This window comes from Thamnophis sirtalis, unplaced genomic scaffold, assembly GCF_051295495.1.
Source record: "Thamnophis sirtalis isolate CommonGarterSnake01/CBP01778 unplaced genomic scaffold, rThaSir2_p1.2 scaffold_12, whole genome shotgun sequence".
Lineage (NCBI taxonomy): Eukaryota > Metazoa > Chordata > Lepidosauria > Squamata > Natricidae > Thamnophis > Thamnophis sirtalis.
In genome coordinates this window covers 9,050,237-9,076,983 of record NW_028261392.1, presented here as the reverse complement: position 1 = coordinate 9,076,983, position 26,747 = coordinate 9,050,237, and the positions used below count along the sequence as shown (strand labels likewise).

The window sequence follows — 26,747 nt, the reverse complement described above, 5'->3', positions numbered from 1 at the left end:
TCACTGATGGCTAACCTTTATATTGTTGCATGCTGAAAGCGTGTGCAACAATGTGCGACAGTACACTGCATGCCATAATGCAATGCACATGTGACACCCCATATGCCCCGCCCCTGCGCATGCATGCATTACCCCCCAAGTTCCCCCCACCTCCTGCATGTGTGTGTGACCCTCCCACATACACCTTTTTTTGGGCCTAGTAGGCCTCCTTGCAGCCTCCTGGAATCAAAAACAGACTGTGGGGGGCACACCCTCATACTCCCCCATGGGGGACCATGCATGTATGCACCTCCCACATGTGCTTTTATGAAGTACATATTTCATAAAATAATAACAAGAGCAACAAAAATGGCAATGTTATCTGGCGGTTCTTTCCATCAGAATCTTGGGAGGATGTGATAGATATCGCCAAAGAAATTAGTGAAAAGTTTAGGAAATTAAGACATACTTTGTGGAAACCTCAAGCCTTACGAACAGTTATTTAGAATAATCTGGGCTTCAATCCATGAAAACATATGCCCAAACTTGGCAACTAGTAAAAGGAAAGATTGATGGATGACTGAGTTTTGATGATTCAATATCTGCACATTAATATACATATGAGAAAAGGAAGAACATTCATGTGACCCTCCAAGAGCTATACCCTATTTGACCTTGTTGAAGACATAGAACCCGGGAAACAAAAATTTCCACTTCTGAACAGTTCACATGCAGAATAACTGTCTTTCAGATTTCTTGAAAAGGATCACAATTTCCCCCAAGAGATTTGGAAGAAATGTCTCCTAACAGCTATAATGATTAGGATTCCCGCTAGCTGACAGAAAATGTTTATATTGCCTTAAAATGTTGTGATGATTAGCTATAGTGTGGCTGGAAGCGATAGCAGTGAGAGGAAGTGTGTTGACAGAGTGCAAAAATGGAGAGCATAACATAAAATAAGACTGCTCCTTGAATCTAATGGTTGCAGATAATCCTATTCTGCCAGTAGATATATAGATATATAGATATATAAAACCTAGTCTGGAAGGTCTTAATTGAACTTTACGTTCGTCTAGCCGGGTCACAAATAATGACTAAATCTTGTTTAATGGGGTCTGTGAGACTGACCTAAGGAACTCCACTGTCCACTCCGGAGAAACAGTTGACTGATTAAACGGACTGGTATTATTGACTGTGTTATTAAATATGACGCCTTTAAAACCTTTCTTCAAACACTACCATCATTATAAGTCTTAGGGTAGAATACGTGGCATTTTGAAGGAGCGGAGAAGAATACCATCAGGTTTACCAGAAAGAGAAATCATGAACAATTGGCTATACCAGGGGTCAGCAACATTAAACACTCAAAGAGCCACAAAGGTCCTAACCGGAAGCCCCCGTTCAATTCTAAAGCCAATCAGAAGTCCGGTTCCCCCACCATGGAGTCTGCTCCTACTGCGGCGTCCTTTTTCCTGTCCTAACCGAAAGCCCTATAAATTGTGGAGCCAACCAGTGATAGGGAGCTGCAGCAGAGGGATGAAAGAGCCACTTGCGGCTCCAGAGCTGCAAGTTGCTAACCCCTGGGCTATCCTAAATAAAAGGATGGCAGGGGCCAGTTTGTGGAAAGGAAGCTCTTCAGAAATTCATAATTGTTCAATTTCTTTCCTAGACACATCGTGGGGAAAATGCCTTTACGTATATTTTTTTTGTCTTTATGTTGCCTTTATTTACATTTTCAGATGTTTTGTTCGCTGAAAGAGTATAAATATTATCCTGTTTACCTCAAAATAACACCTCCCTGGATACTAATCAGGCTTTTGAGCACATACACTAAAATAAGCCTTTCCATGACAGTAAACCCTCCCTAAAAATATTGCATCACAGCAGCAGCCATGAGATGACCATGAGAGCCGAGGTGGCGCAGTGGTTAGAGTGCAGCACTGCAGGCTACTTCAGCTGACTGCAGTTCTGCAGTTCGACTGTTCAAATCTCACCGGCTGAAGGTTGACTCAGCCTTCCATCCTTCTGAGGTGGGTAAAATGAGGACCCAGATAGTTGGGGGCAATATGCTGACACTGTAAACCGCTTAGAGAGGGCTGAAAGCCCTATGAAGGGGTATATAAGTCTAACTGCTATTGCTATGTTCGCCACTTCCTGCACCTCAAAAATAATGAGAGCTCCCCAAAAATAAGGTCAAGCGCTTATTTCGAGGGTCAAAAGAAAATAAGACCCTGTCTTATTTTCGGAAAAACACGGTATTCAAATTTAGTTTCTAACAAAGGTATTCAGGTATTGTACCAAACCTACATGCCATTTCTTTGCTTCGGGCATTGCTCATTCTGTAAATCTAGTATTTATGATTTGTAAAATATTGTTTATGACTTAGCAGATTTGCTGATTCTAGCTTTTGGTGATTTATCCAAGAAGTGACAGTTGCTGTTGTTGTTTTTAAATGCTTGGTTATGATGAGTCATAGGACCCAATGAAAACATGACTGTATGCATCTTCAAAAGCCCCAAACCTTTAAATTCACTACTGAATTTGTTTTGACTGATTTGCTTTGGATTAAATTACAGGGTTTCTGCTGCTAATTTCAGGCACGTTGCTCTAATGATAACTATTGTTTGGCTTGATTTTTATATATATTTCCATTGGTCGGGTCAGAAGTCTGTGTTACTTTTGTATATAATATTTGCTTCGGTATAATTCAAAAAATCAAATCACGAATCTCAAATATGGGACAGATATTCCCTATCTACCAGTCTTACATACCCTGTTGGAACAGGAGATGCTGGATGGATGGATGGATGGATGGAGATGAAAGATAGATAGATAGATAGATAGATAGATAGATAGATAGATAGATAGATAGATAGATAGGTAGGTAGGTAGGTAGGTAGGTAGGTAGGTAGGTAGGTAGGTAGATGATAGGTAGGTAGGTAGGTAGGTAGGTAGGAAGATAGGAAGATAGGTAGATAGGTGGGTGGGTGGATGGATGGATAGATGATAGATAGATAGATAGATAGATAGATAGATAGATAGATAGATAGATAGATAGATAATTGGTAGGTAGGTAAGTAGGAAGATAGGTAGGTAGGTAGGTAGGTAGGTAGGTGGGTGGGTGGGTGGGTGAGTGGGTGGATGATAGCTAGCTAGCGAGAGAGAGAGAGAGAGGGAGGGAGGGAGGGAGGGAGGGGGGGGGAGGGAGGGAGGGAGGGAGGGAGGGAGGGAGGGAGGGAGGGAGAGAGAGAGAGAGAGAGAGAGAGAGAGAGAGAGAGAGAGAGAGAGAGAGAGAGAGAGAGAGAGAGAGAGAGAGAGAGAGAGAGAGAGAGAGAGAGAGAGATGAATAGATGGATATGGATTGTCCCATAATCTTATTCTGCTTATTACTGGGTCTGGAAACAGAGCTATTTTACTAAGCTGTTATAGTTAACATTAAAAGATGTAAAGGTTATATGGGATACAAGTACAAAATACTACAGAAATTCAGATAATATAGTCTTTCACCATAAAGAAAATTAAAAAAAAAATCAGTTTCAAGCAATGTAAACATATGTTTGCCTCTTCAGCCACATCCTGCAGGGTGTGATTTAAAAAAAAAATCAAGGTGGCAGCCACAACATCTTTTTTTTTGGGAGGGGGGTGAGTTATTTTAATCATACCCTGCAGACCCCCCTGTGCTTCTTGAATCATTCCACTGTGAAAGTTAGACATGATCCTTGCACTTACTCCTTTTCGAACAAGCCACTTTCTGCAGAAGGAAAAAGCAAAGAAAAAGCAATCAAGAAACCTCTGAAGACATTAAAGGCAGGAGATTAACCACATCATCCTATTGTTCTTTTGTTCTTTAAACACCTTCTGAGGATTCCTCTGCTCCAGGAGTGTCCAACCTTTACAGCTTTAAAACCTGTGGACTTCAAGTCCCAGAATTCCTCAGGCAGCATGCTCTCTGTTTTTGGATATTCTCCATATAATGTAGGAGCCTGATTTTTCTAGGATTCTCATTCAGATGGTAAGCTTTGTATGATAGATAGGGTTGTTTGTTTTTCTTGGCAAAATTAGCTTCTAAAATTGGAAGAAAATGTGAGGTCTGTTCTAGAGTTTTCCTTTCACTGTTTTTATACTTCTCTGGAATTTTATAAAAGCCATAAAGAGACCATATATGGACAGTGATACCAAGGAGGGAGAGAGGGAGGGAGGGAGAGAAATGGAGGTAGTGATGTAATAAATGTCCTTCTGGGTTCAGCTCCAAATGGGGAAAAAGACACTGGAGACATGGAGGCTGCTTGGAAAGATGGTTTTAATGGTGGACAGGACCACATGGCTTGAATCCTGAACAGAAAAGGTGATCACATGCTTCAATGTTGGTGGAAAAGAGAAGGGAGGGGGAGAAGAGAAGAGAAGCTGAGTCCCTGGTTTTATCCCCCTCTGGCCTTTGATCTTGAGCTTGTATTCTGATTGGTTGTCAGACTCCCATGGGGCCATGCAGGGGCAACTCTCTAGGCTGTGTTTTGAATCCAGGTTTGGTTGAGTTCTCAGATGCCATGTGGTGAGTTGGGTAACGTGCCAATATTATCATGCCTTAATCCCATCCCCCTGGAGCTGAAGTAGAGAAGTCTTTATCATGTAAAGGGACTAGCTTGGCCTTCTTAATGGCCCCTTGACAAAGTGGGGATGGGCAGAAAGCTGCAGACAGCTATTCTGTCTTTTAAAACATGTATCTTTCTTTTCACATCCACAGAAATATTCTGCCTTTTCAATATTTCTTAGGATATTTCATTTTTCTGGGAGAGGGATGGGTGATAACTTCCTACAGTAGATAGATAGATAGATAGATAGATAGATAGATAGATAGATAGATAGATAGATAGATAGATAGATAGATAGATAGATAGATGATAGATAGATAGATGATAGATAGATAGATAGAGTTTGTATAATGGTCTTAATTTTATAATGGTTTTATGGCACCAATCCTTTCATTGATTGTTGGCACTTAAAAAAAATGTTTGTGAGTGAAATAACAAGAGATCTGACCTTGTCTCAGAGGGACACAGGGAGCACAATCCAGTTTATATCAATTCCTTGCCATTTTTCTCTTCATAATTATGTGTCTTTTGTTTTAGCTGCTTTTCTGTAGATGGAGACAACTCTTTCACTGCTTGTTGGTTATGAAGGATAGATTTCCATTCTGCTTCAACCCTTGCTTGATGTTGCATGGAGAAAATAGTGTTTCTGTGCTAATCTGATGCAAATGAATTGTTCGATCATGCAGTTCGTTCAATTGCTGGCTCATCAACTCTTTCAGAGCCGTAGCAGTTTTGGTCTTTCTTTCTTTCCCTCTTTCCCTCTTTCCCTCTTTCTTTCTTTCTTTCTTTCTTTCTTTCTTTCTTTCTTTCTTTCTTTCTTTCTTTCTTTCTTTCTTTCTTTCTTTCTTTCTTTCTTTCTTTCTTTCTTTCTTTCTTTCTTCTCTCTGTTTTTCTTTCGCTCTTGTTAGACTATTGCCTAAGAACTGCAGGACTTGCTCTGCATGGTGCAATTTCTCTTTTTATTTTCCTTTTGAAGAGGAAGATTTTACTGAGTTCTTTGAAGAATGCCACCCCCCCACCTCCCATTCCCACCCCATGTTACTCATGGTAGAAATAAGAGGTCTATTTTTTTAATGGATTTGGAAATGTATATCTGTTTTCGTAGTTTTTCATGGGTGTAGGTATGCTGGTCTTGTTGTGTTCGGGTCTTTTCCGGTGTAAGATTGAGATTGTCTTGGCAACGTTTCAGCGAGGTCTCACTCGCCATCTTCAGGCTGGGTTTTGGGCTTAAAGTGTGATCGGAGCTGCCGTCTTTCTATAAATCTTAATTGGTGTTTTCTTTCATACTTTTGGATTTCTAATTTCTGTTTCCGTTAGTTGGAAATTGCTAAAACCAACCCCATGTGAAAAAGTATTCAAAGCCTTCTTGATTTTAATTGTCAATTTATTTATTCCTGCACATTGTAATATTTATTCATTTACATATCTCTGTTTTTCCACTGTTGTGCAAACACAATTCCAGCAGCTGGTAACATGTGTAAAATTAAATATATATTATACTCCCTTTCAAATAGCCAACAAAATATTTCTGGTTTTAATTCCATATCTTGCTTTATGATTGCTTCTAACCACTAACTTCTCAATAGCTACTTGGACCGACCTAAGTACTAATTCATAATTTCATATCCAGTCACATGGGTGGCAAGCCACTCCCATCCAGTCACATGGGTGGCAAGCCACTCCCACAAAGGAGGCCACACCCACAGAGTAGGTTCCAACAATTTTTGAAACCCACCACTGATACATATATATACATACACATAACCCAACAGGTTATGGGTTGCCTAGTGGATGGAGACACACACACACATATCCATCCACTAGACAACCTATAACCTGTTGGGTCATTGTTTCATAGATACTTTACTGCCTAAAGAGAGAAGCAGGATGACAGCAGATGGGCAGATGTGTAGCAGGAACAGAAGTGACTTCCAACTTCCTGCCAGCTCTCCCTTTGACTTTCCTTGTGGGAAGCTGGCAGGAAGCCTTGGAAACGACAATCACACGACTTCGATGGTGGTGAAGCAGCCACACCTTTGCCAAATTTCAGTCCTGCTTGGGGAATGGGTCCAAATTTTGGAGACGTTCTTTAAATAAGTCCATCCGAAGCTCTTTGGGTTTCATGCCCAGTTTCACTCAACCGAAAGTTACAAAGGAACGGGGAGCGTTTGAGCAGGGTCTAGATGGATTCACGATGAAAAGCACCACTTTGCTGGTGAAAGACAACAAATTGGCAAGCCGGTAGCCTAAATTTCTGTGATTAAGGATGCAAGGATTCCTTTTATGGTTCTCTTAACACCTTGTTAGGAGCTAATCACTGGAAATCAACGGGAATCACACCTACTGGAATTTGGTTGGTGGTTCTAGGAGAGAAAAAAAAAACAGGATTACAGTTGCAATTACAGTTGCATTGTTCTCTTGAAATTCAGGCTGGGCTTGCTTTATCTGGCTTTATCTGGCAAAAATCATATTTCTGACTGCAAAATGCAAAATGCAAAAAAAACAACAACAACCTCTGAAACACTTGAAAATGTTTTGAAAATCATAGATCAAACTGCGTTTTTTTTTTTAAGCAGTTGACCACTTGGTCTTCTGGCTGAGATGAAAGATACGTAAGCAAACTGTGCACGATTCAATTGTTTTTCCTAGGTTTCCATGCGTGCGGAAATGTATGCACCCTACAGTTTAAAATTAAAAATCATCAAAGTATTTGAATGCTTTTTGAGAATGTTTTACTCACTGGAAATACCTGGAGCTTAAGGAACTAGTGACTGCTCCACTTTTAATGCCCTTCACAGAGATTAAACTGGCCAACAGATCAAGGTATCAACACTAGTATGAGGACAAAATAGTAACACTAGATGGCCAGACAGAAATAGAATATAAAAGCAAAAACCTATCTGAGGCTTTCCCCAAATTTTTTTTAGAGTATATCCATGTACTCAGAAATAAACTGTACTGTACCTGTGTATGTATATGCAGCAGAATAGAATAGAATCTGGAAGGGACCTTGGAGGTCTTCTAGTCCAGCCCCCTGCTCAAGCAGAAGAACCAATACTATTTCAAATCAGTGGCTGTCTGAATTTCTTCTTAAAAACCTCCAATGATGGAGCAGCCACGATTTCTGGAGGAAAGATGTTTCACTGGTTAATTGTCCACACTCTTAGGAAGTTTCTCCTTAATTCCAGGTTGCTTCTCTCTTTGGTTAGTTTCCAACCATTGTTTCTTGCTCTGCTCTCTGGTACTTTGGGGAATAATTTGACCCCCTTCTTCTTTGTGGCAGCCCCTCAAATATTGGAATAGTGCTATCGTGTCACCCCTAATTCTTCTTTTCTTTCGACTTGCCAAACCCAAATTTTGCAGACATTCTTCATAGTTTTAGGCTCCAGGTCTTTGATCATCTTAGTTGTCCTTCTCTGAACTTTTTCTAAGGTCTCAACATCTTTTTTGTAGTATGGTGACTGTTCAGACCCCCTCCGTATGGTGAGTCACGATGACACAAGATTACTGCTAGACAATTTATTCACGGTAAATTAACACACTGACAAGACTTTGGCAGCAACCCAGACTTCCACAGATAAGAAATACACACAAGAGCTTCTCCAGCTTTAGTATAATAGTTGAGTCCTGCAAACAGCCTCCTCCCAAAGTCTCTTCTTATATACTCTCTTGGGAGGAGCCTAATCACAACCACCTGGCCCCAATTATCTTCTATATCTCCATAGTTGCTGTCGGCGCTTATCTGCCCATCTTTGCCTAGCATCCGGGACCAACACCCTTAGCTCCTCCCACTGCTCCAGGGCCTGATGTCAGGGACAAACTCCCTTTGGCTTTCACCGCTGCTCCATACCTCCTGGTGGCCAACCAGCCCCTCTGGTCCCTGCTCGGAGACTGAACCCTGTCCATGGTCCTCCACATCTTCCAGAGCCGACTCATAGGGTCCCTCACTATCGGAGTTTGTTTGCAGCTCCAACAGCTCCTGCTGGGCCACAACAGGTGACCAAAAGTGGCTGCAGTATTCCAGATGTCATCTCACTCGGGTTTTATAAAGTGGTACTAGTACTTCAGGTGTTCTTGATTCTATACCTCTGTTTACACAGCCTGGGATTAGCTTTTTCTGTTTCTGTTGTCGCTCTTGTTTCTGTGGCGCAGTGGTTAAATGCAGCACTGCAGGCTACTGCTAGATCAGCAGGTCAGCGGTTCAAATCTCACCGGCTCAGGGTTGACTCAGCCTTCCATCCTTCCGAGGTGGGTAAAATGAGGACCCAGATTGTTGGGGGCAATATGCTGACTCTCTGTAAACCGCTTAGAGAGGCCTGAATGGCCTATGAAGCGGTATATAAGTCTACTGCTATTGCTATTGTTGTTGCTATTATTATCTCAGATATCTTTTGAAAACCAACTTTGATCTATTAAGAACCCATCTATGTGTGCAATTCCATTGAGGATCAATTTTGTGCCACCAGATCAGCACTGACTCTTAGCAACCACATGGATAGATTCTTCTCCATGAAAATTTGCCTCCAACCTGGTCCTTCAAGCTATACCTATCGCCAGTGAAATTGAGTCCATCACCTTCCTTACAGATTAATAGAATTGGAAGGGACCTTGTAGGTCATCTAATCCAACCCCTGGACCAAGCAGGAGATCCTACACCATTTCTGACAAATGACTGTCTAATCTCTTCTTGAAGGTTTCCAGTGATGACGCTCCCACAACTTAAGAAGGCAACTTATGTACCATTGGTTGATTGTTCTCACTGTCAGAAATTTTTTCCTTAGTTCTAGGTTAAATCTTTCCTTGATCAGTTTCCATCCATTATTCCTTGTCTGGACTTCAGGTGCCTTGACCCCTTCCTCACTGTGGTAGCCCCTCAGATATTGGAACACTGCTATCATGTCTCCCCTGATCCTTCTCTTTCCTAGACTAGCCATGCCCAGTTCCTGCAACTGTTCTTCATATGTTTTAGTCTCCAGTTCCCTAATCATCTTGGTTGCTCTTCTCTGCACTCTTTCTAGAGTCTCCACATCTTTTTTTATAGTTTGACCAGATTTTGCTCCTGATCATTGACTTCTTTGTACATGTGTTTCCATATTGATTTTTTTGACCTATTTCATGCAAAAAAGCTGCTAAATCTCACTGTATTAGATCTGGGAAAGCAAAGTCAGCATAGGTAGCTTCAATTTGACTTTTACCCAAAGATGGCTATTTTGTATCTTGGAATTAAATGGCAAGAGATTACTTCTTCGGGATGGCTTATTGCTTAGAAGTTTTCACTCTGAATATCTTTTGATTATCTTCAGGGGAAATAATAACTTCAAATTAGTTTCCAATTTTGTGTGCATTTCTATGCACTTCAGGATTCAGTTTCAGTGACAGGATGACATTGGCTGCTGGCAGTGCTTGATAAACACTGGTGCAAATGTAGACTCTTAATTTGCAAGCAATGATGATAAATAGGGCTGTTTGTGGGATTTGAATTTTGTGAATTTTCTTGGCTAATGCATGATTTGAATTTAGGTATCAGTTGGAGGCACAGTTCTCAGCTAAATGGGGAAAAGGTGATATGATACCGATTGATGAAAAATGCATTTAGAAATGCATTAAAATACATATTTAAATATGATTTTAAAATAAATAAATCTTCGGGCTGGAGAGATATGGAGCAGACTAAATAGATCCAGCTATCACAGTACCTGAAATTGTAGCACCGCCTCTAGCTGATTTTGATTGGCCTTGGGGTTCAAGATCATGTAGGAAGTCCTGAATTTCCTGGAAAACTAGGAAGTGGAATGTCTGTTGAGATTCTCAGTCATCCAGGTCATGGTTGTCCCAAAGGTGCTTTTTCAGGAGGCAACTGGGGTTTCTTATTTTTCCAGATTTCCAGAGGAAAAAAAATGCAGACTAGAGGAGCTGGGAGCACTTTTCAGGTGACCCTGAGGACTCTGTGCTCTTTTGGCATTTAGTCATGCCGGCCACATGACCACAGAGACGTCTTCGGACAGCGCTAGCTCTTCAGCTTTGAAATGGAGATAAGCACCACCCCCTAGAGTCAGGAATGACTAGCACATATGTGCAAGGGGGACCTTTACCTTTATATTGCTGCAGCAAATCAGGGCTTGCAAAGATGAATTCCAACAGGCATTAACATAGTTAAGAACACAACATTACAAGTCACTCTGGCTAGACTTTCCGCCTTATTCAGAGAAGCTGGTGAGGACACAATCACATTAGAGCTCTCTTCATCCTCTGAAAGAGTTCTCTCTCTCTCTTTTTCTTAATACCTGGAAGGGCCTCTGTATAATGTACAAAAGGACCCTGCAGTTATAGTTGAAAGGCAGGCTTTACAAAATTTCCAAGAACAATTCAGACCCCTGCCTTTTTCACACTGTTGCCTCACGCTCTAATGTGTTGAAATTGTCAGTTTCGAGCGGCGGGATTATGTTCTTATGACTTTCCTGCATTTTCAAGATCCGTTATGGAGCTTCGAATTATATATCCTGCATGAGTTCCGGCGTGCCACGGAAGACTAGATTAGGAGTAGTGAGGAATGGGAGTAGGGACAGTGAGTAGAATATTACTCAACCCATTATGGGTTGATTATCTCAGAGTCTTTGTGGCATCTTCAAAAGGCTATTTATTCATCAGACCTCATAGAAGGAAGAAAGAATCAATTTTGAGTGTCTACCTGTACAATAGAAATGCCTGCAAGCATACCATATTGTACCAATCAGGGAAAATATCTGTAGTTCAGGGTTGAAATGAGGGGTCTTTGATGCTTCCTGAGATTGGTTGTTTTCAGAGGTGGTCTGCATGTATGTTGACAACTGGTTCACCAGAAATGTGAGCGTGCGCTTCAAACACACAGCAAATCTCAGGCAGCCATGGTGAGGCGCATCAATCAGCTGGGTTTCATGTGGGAAACAAAGTCAGAGAGTGAGATAAATAGAGTAGAATTTTTTATTGGCCAAGTGTGATTGGACACACAAGGAATTTGTCTTTGGTGCAGATGCTCTCGGTGAACAATTAAAGAATCCCTTGCTAATCATAAGGTACAACACTGATAGTCAAAGGGCACAAATAAGCAATCAAATCATACTAGGAAACAATCAAAATAAATCGTAAGGATACAAGCAACAACGTTTGTCATACAGTCCTAAGTGGGAGGAGATGGGTGATAGGAACGATGAGAAGATTAATAGTAATAGTAATGCAGACTTAGTGAATAGTTTGACAGTGTTGAGGGAATTATTTGTTTAGCAGAGTGATGGCGTTTGAGGGAAAAACTGTTCTTGTGTCTAGTTGTTCTGATATAGGAGCCGAGGTGGCACAGTGGTTAGGGTGCAGTACTGCAGGCCACTTCAGCTGACTGTTATCTGCAGTTCAGCGGTTCTAATCTCACCGGCTCAAGGTTGACTCAGCCTTCCATCCTTCCGAGGTGGGTGAAATGAGGACCCAGACTGTGGGGGCGATATGCTGACTCTGTAAACCACTTAGAGAGGGCTAAAAGCCCTATGAAGCGGTATATAAGTCTAACTGCTATTGCTATTGCTATTGCTATGTCTCTATAGCATCCTTTTGAGGGTAGGAGTTGAAACAATTTATGTCCAGGATGTGAGGGGTCTGTGGATATTTTCACAGCCCTCTTTTTGACTCGTGCAGTGTACAGGTCCTCACTGGAAGGCAGGTTGGTAGCCATTGTTTTTTCTGCAGTTCTGATTATCCGTTGAAGTCTCTGTCTGTCTTGTTGGGTTGCAGAGCCAAACCAGACAGTTATGGAGGTGCAGATGACAGACTCAATAATTCCTCTGTAGAATTGAATCAGCAGCTCTTTGGGCAGTTTGAGCTTTTTGAGTTGGCATAGAAAGAACATTCTTTGTTGTGCTTTTTTGATGACATTTTTGATGTTAGGTGTCCATTTTAGGTCTTGAGATACAACCTAGTGCCGGGGTGGGTGCCTGGTGGTCAGAACTACTGGTTCACCCAAACCAATCTGAACTGGCAGCAGCACACATCTGCTTGTTCTCTTGAAGATGTTTCTTTACCCAATCCTAGGTAGCACTGATGATGTTACATAGTTTGGGTAATGAAACATCTGCAAGAAAACAGACAGCACCAAGGACCTCTCATAAGAGTTGTCTTATTCACACAGTTGGTTTTTTTAAAAAAAAGCATCACCTTTGGAGGCCATCCATCCAATGCCAACCAAGAAGAAGATGACCTTCTCATCCATCCAGTTCACCCAATCCTTGAAATTTGTTATATACTTCTGCTTCTCAGTTGCAGGATGACAAGAAAAAGCTTTTCCATTTCTGTTGACAGAGAGCCATAAAATATATATTAAAAAGGTTTCAATACATTGCATTAGTCAGCTGAAAACAAGTTTGAGGCTGGGAAAAGAGAAGCCAGTTGCAACAGGACTGACCTTCCTTTTGTAGTTCCCTGGGATTCGGGAGGCTTTTCCATTACTATGTGCAGGTCAGAAGTTCAATCTGCTTTTATTTTATTGGCGAAGAGAGCAATCATTCCTATCTCGCTTGCTGCTGGAATACAATATATCACCCAACCTGCAGATATTTTAATGTCCCCCCCTGTCTCTCTCTCCCTCCCCCATTTTCTCACTTTCCAAGTGTTATTTTGCTGAGAAACTCTTACAAAGACCCCTCTGTGTTTCTTGATGGGGCAGGTGAGATTACATGAATCATCCCTGTTGTATTTCCACTGAAACATTTTTGCTGGTGTCAGCACAAGGGAAAGAAACACAAGCAGAGGAGGCGAGGAAGATTAGCCAGCTGAGGTGTGTTTTTTTTGTTGTTGTTTATTTATTTTAGGCAATCCGGTTTATAATAGCTAAAATTTTATCGACTTTTAGACTGACGGGAACTGAATGAAGTTTGACTCTTTATTTGGGTTGCCTGAACCCCAGCAGATAGTTCCCGGCTCTTTTAAAGGATTTTATACATCCTATAACCCAATCATCAAGAATGACTTTTTGCAGAATTGAAATTGAAGAGATGCCTCCAGGACGGAAAGGGGTGGATGGGATTAATTAGGGGAAAATATTTTTTCACAAACTTTTCCCAAACTTTCACAAGCGTCACTTCAATGCTATACCGTATAATCAACAGACTGAAGTCTGTTTATCTCCCCCCCGCCCGGATTTTCTATTAATATTTGTCAATTTCTTGATGGTCATCAAGAAATGGTCATCAAAAACATCATCATCACAACAACAACAACAACAACAACAACAACAACAACAACATAAAAGCCATAAATACCTGGGTTATACATGTAATTCGATAATCTGCAGGAATAATTGTCTGGACCCAGATGGAGTTGGACAATTTGGACAGAAAAACAAGGAAGCTTATGACAATGAATCATGCTTTGCACCCTAAAAGTGCTGTTGACCGATTGTATCTACCAAGAGCAGAGGGTGGTCGAGGACTCCTACAAGTGAAGCAGACTGTGGAAGAAGAAAGACACAGCTTGAATTACTACATCCAGAAAAGTTAAGAACCAATGGTTAAGGAAGTAAATAAAGGAGGCCTTTTGAAGACAACTAAGTTAAAAGCTGAATATAAGAAAGAAGTAATTGAGAAGCGAGCTGAAAATTGGAAAAGCAAAGCTATGTATGGCCAATACTTGAAAAGTATTGAAGGCAAAGCTGACCAAAAACTAACTTGGAAATGGTTAAGATCAGGAGTACTGAAAAAAGAAACAGAAAGCTTTATTTTGGCAGCTCAAGAATAAGCCTTAGCCATAAATTGCATGAAGGCAAAAATTCAACATGTTACCACAAACAGCAAATGTCCCCTCTGTAATGGGAAAGATGAGACCATCGACCATTTGATCAGTGGGTGCAGAAAAATTTTACAAACTGACTACCTACAATGCCATGACCACATTGCTAAGATCATTCACTGGAAATTGTGCCAAAAGTTTGGATTTGAGTACAGCAAAAACCACTGGGAACATCAGGTTGAGAAGGTTTTAGAGAATGAGAAAGTCAAGATCTTGTGGGACTTCAGAATTCAGACTGACAGGCACTTGACCCACAACACACCTGACATAACAATAGTTGAAAAGAAAAAAAATGGTTCATTGACATTGCAATACCTGGAGATACAGAAATTGAAGATAAACAGCAAGAAAAAAAATCACAAAATAACAGGACTTGCAAATTGAAGTTGAGCAAAATCCATCAAACTGTAGAAGAAGAAAAACGAAGTTTGAATGATTATGTGAACCAAAGTACAGAAAAATTGCTGCAGGCTGTGAAAACAGAACAGCATAAAAACAACAGAAACAAAGGCAGAATATAAGGAAAAACAGCTGGATGACAGATTAAATAGATGGAAAACCAAAGCTTTGCATAGACAGCACTTGAAAAACATTGAAGGAAAATGTGATGACAACTTGACATGGACATGGCTTAAGATGGGAACTATCAAGAAAGAAACGGAAGGTTTAATACTGGCTGCTCAGGAACAAGCACTACAAACTAAGGCCATGAAAGCGAAGATACAAAAATCCACTGACAATCCAAACTGCCGACTTTGCAATAACAAAGTCGAAACTGTTTCACGTTTAATGTGCAGCAAAATTGCACAAACTGATTACAAAGCTAGACATGACCGAGTTGCTAAATTAATCCATTGGTCATTATGTAAAAAATATGATTTACCTGTATCCAGAAAGTCATGGGGACATAAAATAGAAATAGTTATTGAAAATGAGAAGGTGAAGATCTTGTGAGACTTTCAGATACAAACAGATTGTCATTTGGAGCACAACACGCCAGATATCACAGTTGTAGAGGGCCGAAGTGCACAGTTTACTGTTATCGCTGTTCCTGGAGATGCCAGAGTCGAAGAAAAAGAACTAGAAAAAATAACAAAATATCGCGACCTGGCCATCGAAACTACACGGCTATGGATGAAGCATGTAACAGTGATACCCATTGTCATCGGGGCACTTGGCACCATGTCAAAGAATTTCACAAGATATGTCCACAAATTGCAGCTTCCTGCAATAACACCAGAGGAACTGCAAAAAACTGCGCTACTCGGAACATCTTATATTTTAAGAAGGTACTTGGTTGATACCTAGGACGCTGGCAGCAACCCGTATCAACCATTAGAACCAGTGACTGGTATTTGTAATGCATTTTTGAATGTTCAGTTGGCTGAGTTTTATGTTTAATGAATAAAGTATATAATACTAGAAGACGCCAGAGTCAGAAAATAAAATATTGCGACCTGGCCATTGAAACTACATGATAATGGATGACACATTTGACAGTGATACACATTTAATCTTGAGAGTTAAGCAAATTGAAATCAAGTGATGTTGGTGAAGTTGATGCCATGTAGTAATGACAACAAGTCCATATAATGTTTTGAGTTACTTATATGAAGCAAAGCCTTAAATGTTTCCATATCATCTTCTGGCAATGATGATTCTGATGATCATCATCATAATCTCTAAAGTATTATTTCTAATTGTGTTGCTAATCCTAACTCCATATAGTTACCAAAGCATGAAAAATATAGGTCTGTGCCTCCCCTCTTTTCAAAGTTTATTAAGGATGCTTTTATTGGGGGCATACAAAATTCTAAGAGCTAACTTCCAGAATTCAGGGATCCTTTACTATGGGAAGTTTTAATTGCACCTTTTGGGATAAACTCAAATGTCAGAAGCAACAAGGTATTTTTTTTTTCTTTTTTAGTGTGTTATGTTTCAGACACAGATATTTTTCCCCATGGTTGGACTGCCATCTTGTTTTTTTGTTAAGTGATTACAGTACAAAAATCTCTTTAAGAAGGCAGAGTTTGCTGGTTGACTTATTCATTTGTGTTAAAATGCATTTGTTCAGGCCCCTTTGTAAGTTTGATTTCAAACTACTGAAGAATCAGATACTAGCTTTCTGTTGTTTTGAGGTTTGTCTCCCTTTGAAAGAAGAGACAAGTTGGCAAACAAGGGAATTCTTCCAATGTAGTTGCTAACTTCAGACTTGCTATCAGAGGAGAATATTGTCAGTGAATATAAATAGTCAAAAGGCTTCTTTCAAGACCAGCATTTCAATAAAAATAAAGCATCTACAATTCAAGAAATGCAATGTTCACAGGAAAAAAAAACATCGAAATCCTTGTGACTTTTCATAGGAGCTGACAGCAGGGTTTGATGTAAAGAAATTCAGATATTTCTACCTTTGAACGCTGATTCCTTTTCACTGGACAAATGTGTCCTACAGATATTACGTCTTCATTTTGATTATCAATAAAAGGTCCTCATCTCTTAAAAATGGACTAGAATATAAAGCGGGTGGATTGTTGCAGGAGAAAAAAAGGAAGCCAAGTCACTATTTTGAGAAGGGAAATACTGTATTGTAGGAATGATTAAAGTTATAGTGCAATATTCCTACGTCAGGGTAGGAAATCTTTCCTTACTCTTCAGGAGGCATACAAATATGCTTTTTTGTTTTGCTTTCTTTGCCAATACAAGGACAATTAACCTGAGTTTATATATCAACCCTAAACCAATATATAATGAATCCCTATTAAATAAATCCCAATAGTTTGGATTTGCATGGGATGATAATTTAGGAAGCCATGGTTGAACATAGTGCATAGAACATAGAATTGGAAGGCACATCAGAGGTCTTCTAATCCAATCCCCTGCTCGATCAGGAAACTCTATATCATTTCAGAAAAATGGTTGTCCAATCTCTTTTTGAAAACCTTCCATGATGGAGCACCCATAACATCTGAATGCAAGCCATTCCACTGGTTAATTCTTCTCACTGTTAAGAAATTTAGTTCTACATTGCTTCTCTCATTGGTTAATGTCCAACCATTGTTTCTTGTCTTGCCTTTTGGTGCCTTGGAAAAGAGTTTCACCCTCTCATCTTTATAGGAGCCCATCGAACGGTGGAACACTGCAATCATGTTCCTCCCAGTCCTTCTTTTTATTAAACTAGACATACCCAGTTCCTGTAATTGTTCTTCATACGGTTTCGCCTTTGAGATTCTCCGAGATTAGGTTGGGATTCATGCAAGCTTTTCAGCCAAATCTACCCAACCCAGTTGGCTTAAGAATGAGGCAGAAACAATACAGTGTGATCCCTAAAAAAAATAGGACATGTGAATTGTATTTCATCCAATTTATCTCTCACCTGAAGCCATTAATCTGCTAGATGTCCTTGTCAATTAATCTAATCCTGTTTTCCCATTTTTCCTATGGGGACAATAAGGCCATTAGGGCTAATTGAATTCTTGTACAAATCCCAGAGACAATGCAAATTATGTAGAATGCACGAAACAAATAGGCCTCCTTGGCAACCATTATAGGTCCCTTCCTCATGAATGCATTTACTTGGTAGCTTTCTTTATTCGTGTCAGAAGCATAACAATTAAAATAAGGTGTACTATTTTAAAAGTCCCTTTTTACGACCCTGTAATCCCTTAATTTGGGGTAGAATTGGGGTGACTGGATGAAACTGAGTGTTTACTATCCGGATGCCCTTCCTGACACCACATGGAGTTCACAGCAATTTTCTTTCCTTTGCTCCTTAGGAGTGAAATACTTGCTACTACCTAGGATTGAACTCAACCTTCCAAGTGGGTGGTGAGTGTCTTCACCACTAGGTGAAGAAAGAAGTATAATGCATGTCATAAAATATAAATTTAAAACATGTACAAGTTAAACAGATCTTGTCCAGAAAGATCTTGCCAAGAGCATTAATTGTGTTCTGTTGTGCTACCATGAGTTCCTCACTGATCAGGACACAAAGAGCTCATCTCCATTTATTTCTGTTGGGAAGCCCAGAGATGAATGTTGTGGCCCCCTTGTGGAGTACTGTGAAGCCGTTACCATAACAACTTCACTGCACTGTACAGTAGAAGCCATTTACGACAATACAGTAGAAGCCATTTGAATGCCCAACAAAACACCCCCCCCCCCGAGGAGTGTTAGGGGTGTTGTACTCCCACAGTATTTTTAGATAGATAGATAGATAGATAGATAGATAGATAGATAGATGAGAGAGAGAGAGAAAATTTGATAGATAGATAGATAGATAGATAGATAGATAGATAGATAGATGATAGATAGATGATAGATAGATAGATAGATAGATAGATAGATAGATAGATAGATAGATAGATAGATAGATAGATAGATGATAGATAGATAGATAGATTTTGCTAATATGACAGAGGTGTTTTGAAAATTTCTGTCTTTGTTTCCATGTTGACATTATTTGCCTTGAATGCTGTATAACACATATTTTGAAGTAAAAGAATTATTTCTTAGATATATAGAAGGCATCCTGAAGACCTATAACCAATATGAGAAAAGCTCTGAATAATGTTTTTGGTTTTCTAAAGGATACATCAATATTGGTGAAGCACTTAAGGGTTACTTCAACTGCTAATTGACTGCATATTCAGTTTCAGTTGATCCCAACCAAATGGGAGCTAAGAGTGTGATGTGGTTACAAACTATCAATAGAAACATGATTTATAAGCCACTGGAAGTAACAGTTCTCATCTAGAAGAGGCCTTCTCCTTCATGGAATTAGAAATGAATTTCTCTAAGGAGAAAGTGAGGAAGTTGAACACATTTAGACTGGAAAAGACAGAGGAAGGATATAACAAAGGATGTCACAAGATCTGTTTTTGTGGATGGATGGATGGATGGATGGATGGATGGATGGATGGATGGAGAGAGAGAGAGAGAGAGAGAGAGAGAGCAGAGACACAGACACAGACACAGACACACACGGAGACACACACACACACACACACACACACACAGAATTTCAATTAAGAGCAGAGAAGATAGGTGATGGCCTTCTTGTCACTGGAGATGTCCAAGCAAAGCTTGATAGCTAACTGAGATTTCATTTTGGATTCCTGCCCTAATTAGTGGCTTAGGCTTCATGTCTTCAGTGGTCTATCCCAGTTCCCTGATCCCATGATCCTAATTCTGGAATCCAGAATTGAGCAAGAAAGAGTAGCTTGAGAAGTTATAACTGTGGCTACATCTAAACCAAACCACTATAGTGGTGAGAAAAAAACAACAGGGACAGCCTTAATTTCCTATTGGTTAGAAATTTATTCTAATTATTTGAAGGTTGTTCCTCTCCCAATTTATAGGATTATATCTGAATATATCTGGATTTTGATAGTGGCTTCAGCTATTTATAAGCATGGTGTTTCAAGGCATGAATAGTTAGTTTTCCGCATTAATCACAACTTATTGTAAACTTCTGTTTTACATGTTCAAAGCTGATTTATAATAGCTTAGTAACAAACTTAATTGTGCAGTGAATATTTATAAAAAGTTCTTTCTTAAAACAAGGTAATTGATTGTCTCACAATTGTAATGTTATAGTCAAGAAGGCATTGCATCTTGGATCATAAAAGATTAATTTGCAAATTTATGAGCCTGAGGATGAACTTTCTGTGTTGGAGTTACCGTAACTGAAGTGTGACTGTAATGGCCTTAGTTTTATATAGATTGTGATAGAGATGATTTTGGTGTATTCTTACAGGATCACATTTATCAGTCTTATTGTCAAACAATCATGTGTTTTTGCCTGTTACTACATTCAGCTTTCAACCATAGGAAAGTTATTTCCCTCAAGTGTTTACCTTTTTAAATCTGCCAGTTCTTCAACGTAAATCAGACCAGAAACTCAATGCCTTATAAGTCAGGACTACTTTTATTGCAAAGTTACAGTAACATAATCTTACCAGTCTGAATGTGCTTCTTGCTCCTTTCTTTTGCCTTCATGATAACTGCTTGGCAAAATGTATGCCTTGTGTCTTGGCTGCAGACTCAGAAATGAGTAAAGTAATAACTAGAAGTCAGTATGGGTTTGTTAAAAATGGATCATACCAAACCAATCTTATTTCATTTTTTGACATAGTAACTAAATTAGTAGACCAGCAAAATACTGTGGACATAGTATATTTAAACTTCAGCAAGGCAATTGACAAGGTAGACAAAACTTACTTCTTGGTAAGTTAAAAAAAAGTGGGATAGATTGTATCACCATCAGATGGATTTGTAACTAGCTGACAAAATGTACTCAATGAGTATTCCTTAATGATACTACACCTACATGGAGGGAAGTAAGCAGTGAGGGACCACAAGGTTCTGTCTTAGGTATTCTTCAATATCTGTTGCTTTGGTAGAATATTCTTAATATTCTTACTATTCTCATAGTAGATATAAATAAACTTCTTTATGGAGCATATCCCTATCAGGAAGTGATCAAAGATGTTTCCAAGATTTATCTGTAATCTCTTTGTCACCATTCATACACAATTGTCAAGTGTCCTGCAACATTTGTTAAATTCATTTACTTTTTTTGTCTTTGGGAAGTCAGTTTTTTTTAAAAAAAACCAGAAACATAGATCAATCTAGCCCACTGGAATAAGTTTAAAGGAAATGAAGAAAAGAATGCAGGTTAAATATTCATTTAGCACACCTGATTTTCATCACATTTTTATGTCATCCTCTAGAACTAAATCTATAAAGTTCCCTCTAAATTCCTTTCCTTCCCCTGTGCCTTTCTTCTTCTTCTTCTTCTTCTTCTTCTTCTTCTTCTTCTTCTTCTTCTTCTTCTTCTTCTTCTTCTTCTTCTTCTTCTTCTTCTTCTTCTTCCTCCTCCTCCTCCTCCTCCTCCTCCTCCTCCTCCTCCTCCTATCTTTTTGATTATTTATAGAAATCCACAGACCCAATACATGCTTTACTAAAGGAATGTGATCCCATTGTGGCTTTAACCAATCAGAGAATGAATAAATCATGGAAGGAATCAGTGAAGGAAGAAATCACTTAGGAGAGCTAGTCTCATAATTTATCAGTTCATTTCTGGTGCTGTCTAGCTTGATAGACAGAAAGGTTTAAGTTCCCATATGATTTCACACTATTATAGTAATTTTATTTGCTGCTAGGATAATAAATGATAAAGACACAGAAGCTTAATATCTGCAATGTCTATACTTGTTTCTGTATCACACCTTTCTGTGATCTAATTGTTCAGAAAACTGCTCATTTATTTGCTGCCAAATACATGCATATTTGTCTTTTCAATAAGAAACTATCCTTTTAAAGATAGATGGAAGAAGAAATAAAGCAAACATCTATCATTGCTTGACCAATAGATTAATATACTATTGTCTTATTGTTGAAAAACTCCTAAACATTCACTTATTAAGTAACACAGTAGCATTATTTATTAAATAACATAATAACATATTTATTAAGTAACATAGTGTTAATTTATGCAATAGTTTCAAGTCAAGATCTATACTCCATTTGCAGGGTAACAATGAAACTCTTGGAAATGATACTCAAATGCCATATGAAAATATAAGTATCGTACTCTGTTTCCCAAAAAATAAGATCTCCCTGGATAATAAGCCCAATTGGGCTTTTGAGCACATGCACTAAAATAAGCCCTCCCCTAAAAATAAGCCCTCCCTGAAAATATTGCAACACAGCAGCAGCCATGAAGTGACTACGCTCACCGTCTCCTGCACCTCTAAAATAATAAGATCTCCCTAAAAATAAAGCTAAGTGTTTATTTCAGGAGTCAAAAGAAAATTAGACCCTGTCTTATTTTCAGAGAAACATGGTAATCACCTAGGCATTTTCTCCCTATAGAAGCAAAAGTCAGATTTTGAAGAAGCAAGATCAAAAGAGTATTGATACTTTTAAATTTTGTTCTTGGAGAAGAATTCTGAAAATACGAAGGACAGCCAAGGAAGCAAAGAAATCTACCATGGAACAAATCGATCTTATTTGAGACACAGATGTTTAGATTTGAACTATTCTAATTCAGACACATTATGAGACGAGCCAGCTTCATTGAGAAATCTATAACACTGAGAAAGGTGGGGAGGAAAGATAAGAGGCTGATTAGCAACCAGGCAGATGGATTTTATTTTAATAGTGATGGGTGAGCTATTGGAAACCCTGGAGGATCAGGTTGGAGACAGGAGAACATCTGGAGAACATCTGGGTCAACAATTGACACCAAATTGATGGCAATCAGTCAATTAACCAATGAATTATTGTCAATGCCAAAATAATAATTTATAAAAGGAGAAACAAGGAAGGGAGCGAGGGAGGGAGCAAGGGAGAGAGGGAGGGAGCAAGATTTAATATTCATGAATATTGTCAGGCACAAACAACCAGACTCACACCTGAAGAGTTCAAATATCTACTTTATTGTTCTTTGCCTATCTTCCCAGACTGGCAGCTAGATAAGTCTTTCCCAGTGGTAAACTTATAAACAACATTCAAGGGGGGTGGTGGCCAGTCAGAACTAGCCTTTTGTCAGTGAACTGTGTCCGTGACCCGACAAATGCGCGCACGACAAAAGCATGCCAACAAAACCGCATCGCTAAAACCATGATGTCATCAACGCGCCGACAACAGCGCGCTGACAGAAGCGCAATTTAAGTTAAGGTAAGGGTTAGGGTTAGGGTTAGGGTTAGGGTTAGGGTTAGGGTTAGGGTTAGGGTTAGGGTTAGGGTTAGGGTTAGGGTTAGGGTTAGGGTTAGGTTTGGAGCGCATTTCTCTCAGTGCGCTGTTGTTGGCGCGCTTCAGCACTCATTCGTCGGCGTGGTTTAGAACTCGCGGTTTTGTCACCGCGTTTTAGTCAGGCGCGCTTTTGTCGGTCGCCGTTTTGTCGGTGAACCCCTTGTGTCTACATTATGATTCCAGACTGCTCCTCCATTGACTCCTCTTCCCAACTAGGAGAGTCTCTCTCCGACAGTATTGACTTTTTAAATGAAGTATTCCTGTCTAGGGTTGTATTAATTAGCACCCTGAAGGGCTAAACACTAGATTGGAAAAAAAAAAATTTAAAAAAATTCTCAGGAAGTAGCAATGCCAATGTGCCGATGTAGCAGTGAACATTCAGAGATTGTATTTTTCTAGCACAAACAGAATAAATCAATGCCAAATCAGTAGCATGCATGTTGCTAGGCTGAAAAAAAACAAAGCAAGTATTTTGAGATGGACAACAAATGTAGAGAATCTCTTTGCAATCACTAGTAAAAAATTACTGACCTACAGGACTGTTTCAAATAAGCAGTATATACACCTGTTGAAGTTTGTTTCTAATTAATTTCTTATCATCTCAAGGTAGGAAGCATCTCTTCCCATGGTGGCATCATGTTAAATTTTAATTTTAATTGTTAGGATCACCCTGAGTCAATGGTTTGATCTGGAAAGTGGAAGGATCTGAAGGGCTATGCAGAATAATGAAGGCAATATAGTTTTCCTGGCTAGACTTAGATGTATTTCAAGTTGCCTACTCCTGTTGATATATGAAAGGAAGACCTGAGGCTCGGTCTCACCTGAGGATGCCCAAACACAATAACTCATTAAGTTAAGCTTCTATCTGAGACCTGAAGATCCAAGTTTTTGCTTGACAATCTTGTATAGGGAAATATTACCAAATATGTCCAGAAATATTGAAAGTTTCCTCTAAAATTAAGATAGAAAGTAATACTAAAGAATTATTTCATTGGGGGGGGGGAGTCTACCTCCTTAAGGCTTGTTTTAAATCCATCAAGAAGGAAACAAAAACAACATGTAACCATTAAAAATCACTACCACCATTAAATAATATAATAAATAATAGTTGAACTTTTCAGCCCAGATTTGAGACTTGAGTGCCATGCAACAGGGTGAACTCTCATTACTTATTTCAGCTCTTGTCCACCTAGCAGTTTGAAAGTATGATAATGCGAGTAGATAAATAGGTACTTCTTAAGTAGGAAGGTAACAGCATTCCATGCACCTTGGCATACAGCAGTGGTGGGATTCAGCCGGTTCGCATCAGTTTAGACAAACCAGTTGTTAAATTACACACAGACCCCTGCTATCAAAGTGGATCTTGGGGATTGTGCTGCAATGGAGAAATAGGTAACGTAGCGGCCAGCATGAGAGAAGGAGAAAGCCCCTTCCCCTCTTTCTTCTCCCTGCTCTTCTTCCTTCCCTCGTGCCAGTCACTCCATTGCCTATTTCTCCATTGCAGCGCAGCACCCACTTTGATGAAGTGAGTAATTTAACAACCAGTTTGCCCAGGGTCAGATTGGCCATCATGGGAGGCTTGTACCACCTGTGAAGCGGAGATGGAGGATGGGGATGGGGCCACAGGCCTCCCACAACAGCCAACCTGCCTCTGGGCAATCCGGTTATTAAATTATTTGAATCCCACCACTGGTGTACAGTCATACTGGCCAACTGAATATGGAAACACTGGTCCCCTCAGCTAAGAAACAGATGGTCACCACTCCCTAAAGTTAGAAACAATCAGACAGGGGAAAATGTTTTACCTTACCAACATAAAATAATTAAAATTGAAAGATGTGAGGGTCAGGCTGAGCTTCCAATGGAGCATATTCCATATATTAGGAATGACAGGGAGAAAGGAAAAGAAGGAGGAACGTTCCAGTAGCTTCCGGAAGTGAATTTTTCCTTTAATAGCAATAGCACTTATACTGCTACCTAGTGCTTTACAGCCCTCTCTAAGCGGTTTACAGAGTCAGCCTACTGTCCCCAACAGTGGTGGGTTTCAAATTTTTTTAGACCCTCTTCTGTAGGTGTGGCCTGCTATATGGGAGGGGCTTGCAGACCATGTGACTGGGTGGAAGTGGCTTGCTGGCCATGTGACTGAGTGGGAATGGCTTGCCAGCCATGTGACTGGGTGGGTGTGGCCAATTTGTAAACTGTGGTGAAACTCACTTAACAACGCTCTTACTTAGCAACCAAAATGAAACTTTGGCAATTGAAGCACGCAAGTCTTAAAGCTGTCAAGTTACAAGACCCTTTAGAAACAGACCCTTCTAACCCTTTAGAAAAAAAAACCTCCAGGGGTGTTCAAACTTGACAGCTTTAAGAGTTGTGGACTTCATCTCCCAGAATCCTCCTCTCACTCTTCATCTTGATGATGTGCGGACGGGCAGGGGGAGGGAGCTGGAACCAGTTTTAAATGGCACTCTAGATTTGTGGAACCTCTTCTATAGAAGAGGTTAGAACTGGCAGGAACCCACCGCTGGTCCCCAACCACCTGGGGCCTCATTTTACCCACCTCAGAAGAATGGAAGTCTGAGTCAACCTTGAACCTGGTGAGATTCGATCTGCCACACTGCTGGCAGCCGGTGATCAGCAGAAGTAGCCTGCAGTACTGCCCTCTAACCATTGTGCCACTGTGGCTCATTAAAGAGAGCTTTTCTTGATAACAAGGCATCTAAGGGGAATATCTTCCCATAAAGATGCCATTAACTTCATTTCATCAGTGTGTACAGGTGATTTCACACAAAGCCCTCATTGAAAGTTTTGTGTTTAACCAAAGGGATGGCTTTTTAGAATGCAGCATGATTCAAACAAAACAAGCCAGATTATCTTCCAGGAAATTTCAGTGGGTGAAACTTAAATGCACGCTATATTCTTCCATTGACATCAATATCCCAGCATGCTGGCAAAGTGGCTTCCCTCACCCCATCTCTTTTTCTCTTTTATTTTGTTTTTAAATTACTACCTAAAAAAACTAAACATGCAAATGTGGCTTTCGGATTTATCTCAATCATTTCAGATTTATCTTAAAGGGTAGCGTGAAAGCTCTCCTTTCACGCTACTTTTAAAGATGCTCTGGCACTTATAGGCCACAATGCTTAAAAGTTTTATTGCAGACCTGGGGAGAGTTGAATTTTAAGTAGAGACTTTTCCTCCCTAAATAAACATAATGCCTTTGTAATAATTTGCCTATAAATGTTCAGCTAGGGTGACTTTAAAGAAACCAGAAAAAAAATGAGAGTAGAGTGAGAGAGTTGGAAGCAACCTTGGAGGTCCTCTAATCCAACCCACTGTTTCGAGCACAAAACCCTGTACCATTCCAGAAAGGTGACTGTCCAGTCTTCTCTTAAAAGCCTCCAGTGATGAAACACAGAGAACTTTTGGTTTGGTTTGGTTTGATTTATATTTATATTCATGTATTTTGAAGGCAAGTCCATTGGTTAATTGTCCTGCCAGGAAATTTCTCCTGAGTTCTAGGTTGCTCCTCTCCTTGATTAGTTTTCCATCCATTCCTTCTTGTCCTACCTTCTGGTGGTTTGGAGAATGGGTTGACCCCACGGTGGGATCCTA

The 26,747-nt window shown here is 39.8% G+C and overlaps 1 protein-coding gene and 1 pseudogene across 2 annotated transcripts in view; both read left to right on the top strand.

Moving 5' to 3' along the window:
* PCDH9 (protocadherin 9) overlaps nt 1–26,747 on the top strand; it is an 854,104-nt gene that overhangs the window by 391,295 nt on the left and 436,062 nt on the right. The gene's annotated exons all lie outside the window — the stretch shown is intronic.
* Nucleotides 13,868–15,683, top strand: LOC148043250 (uncharacterized; annotated as a pseudogene).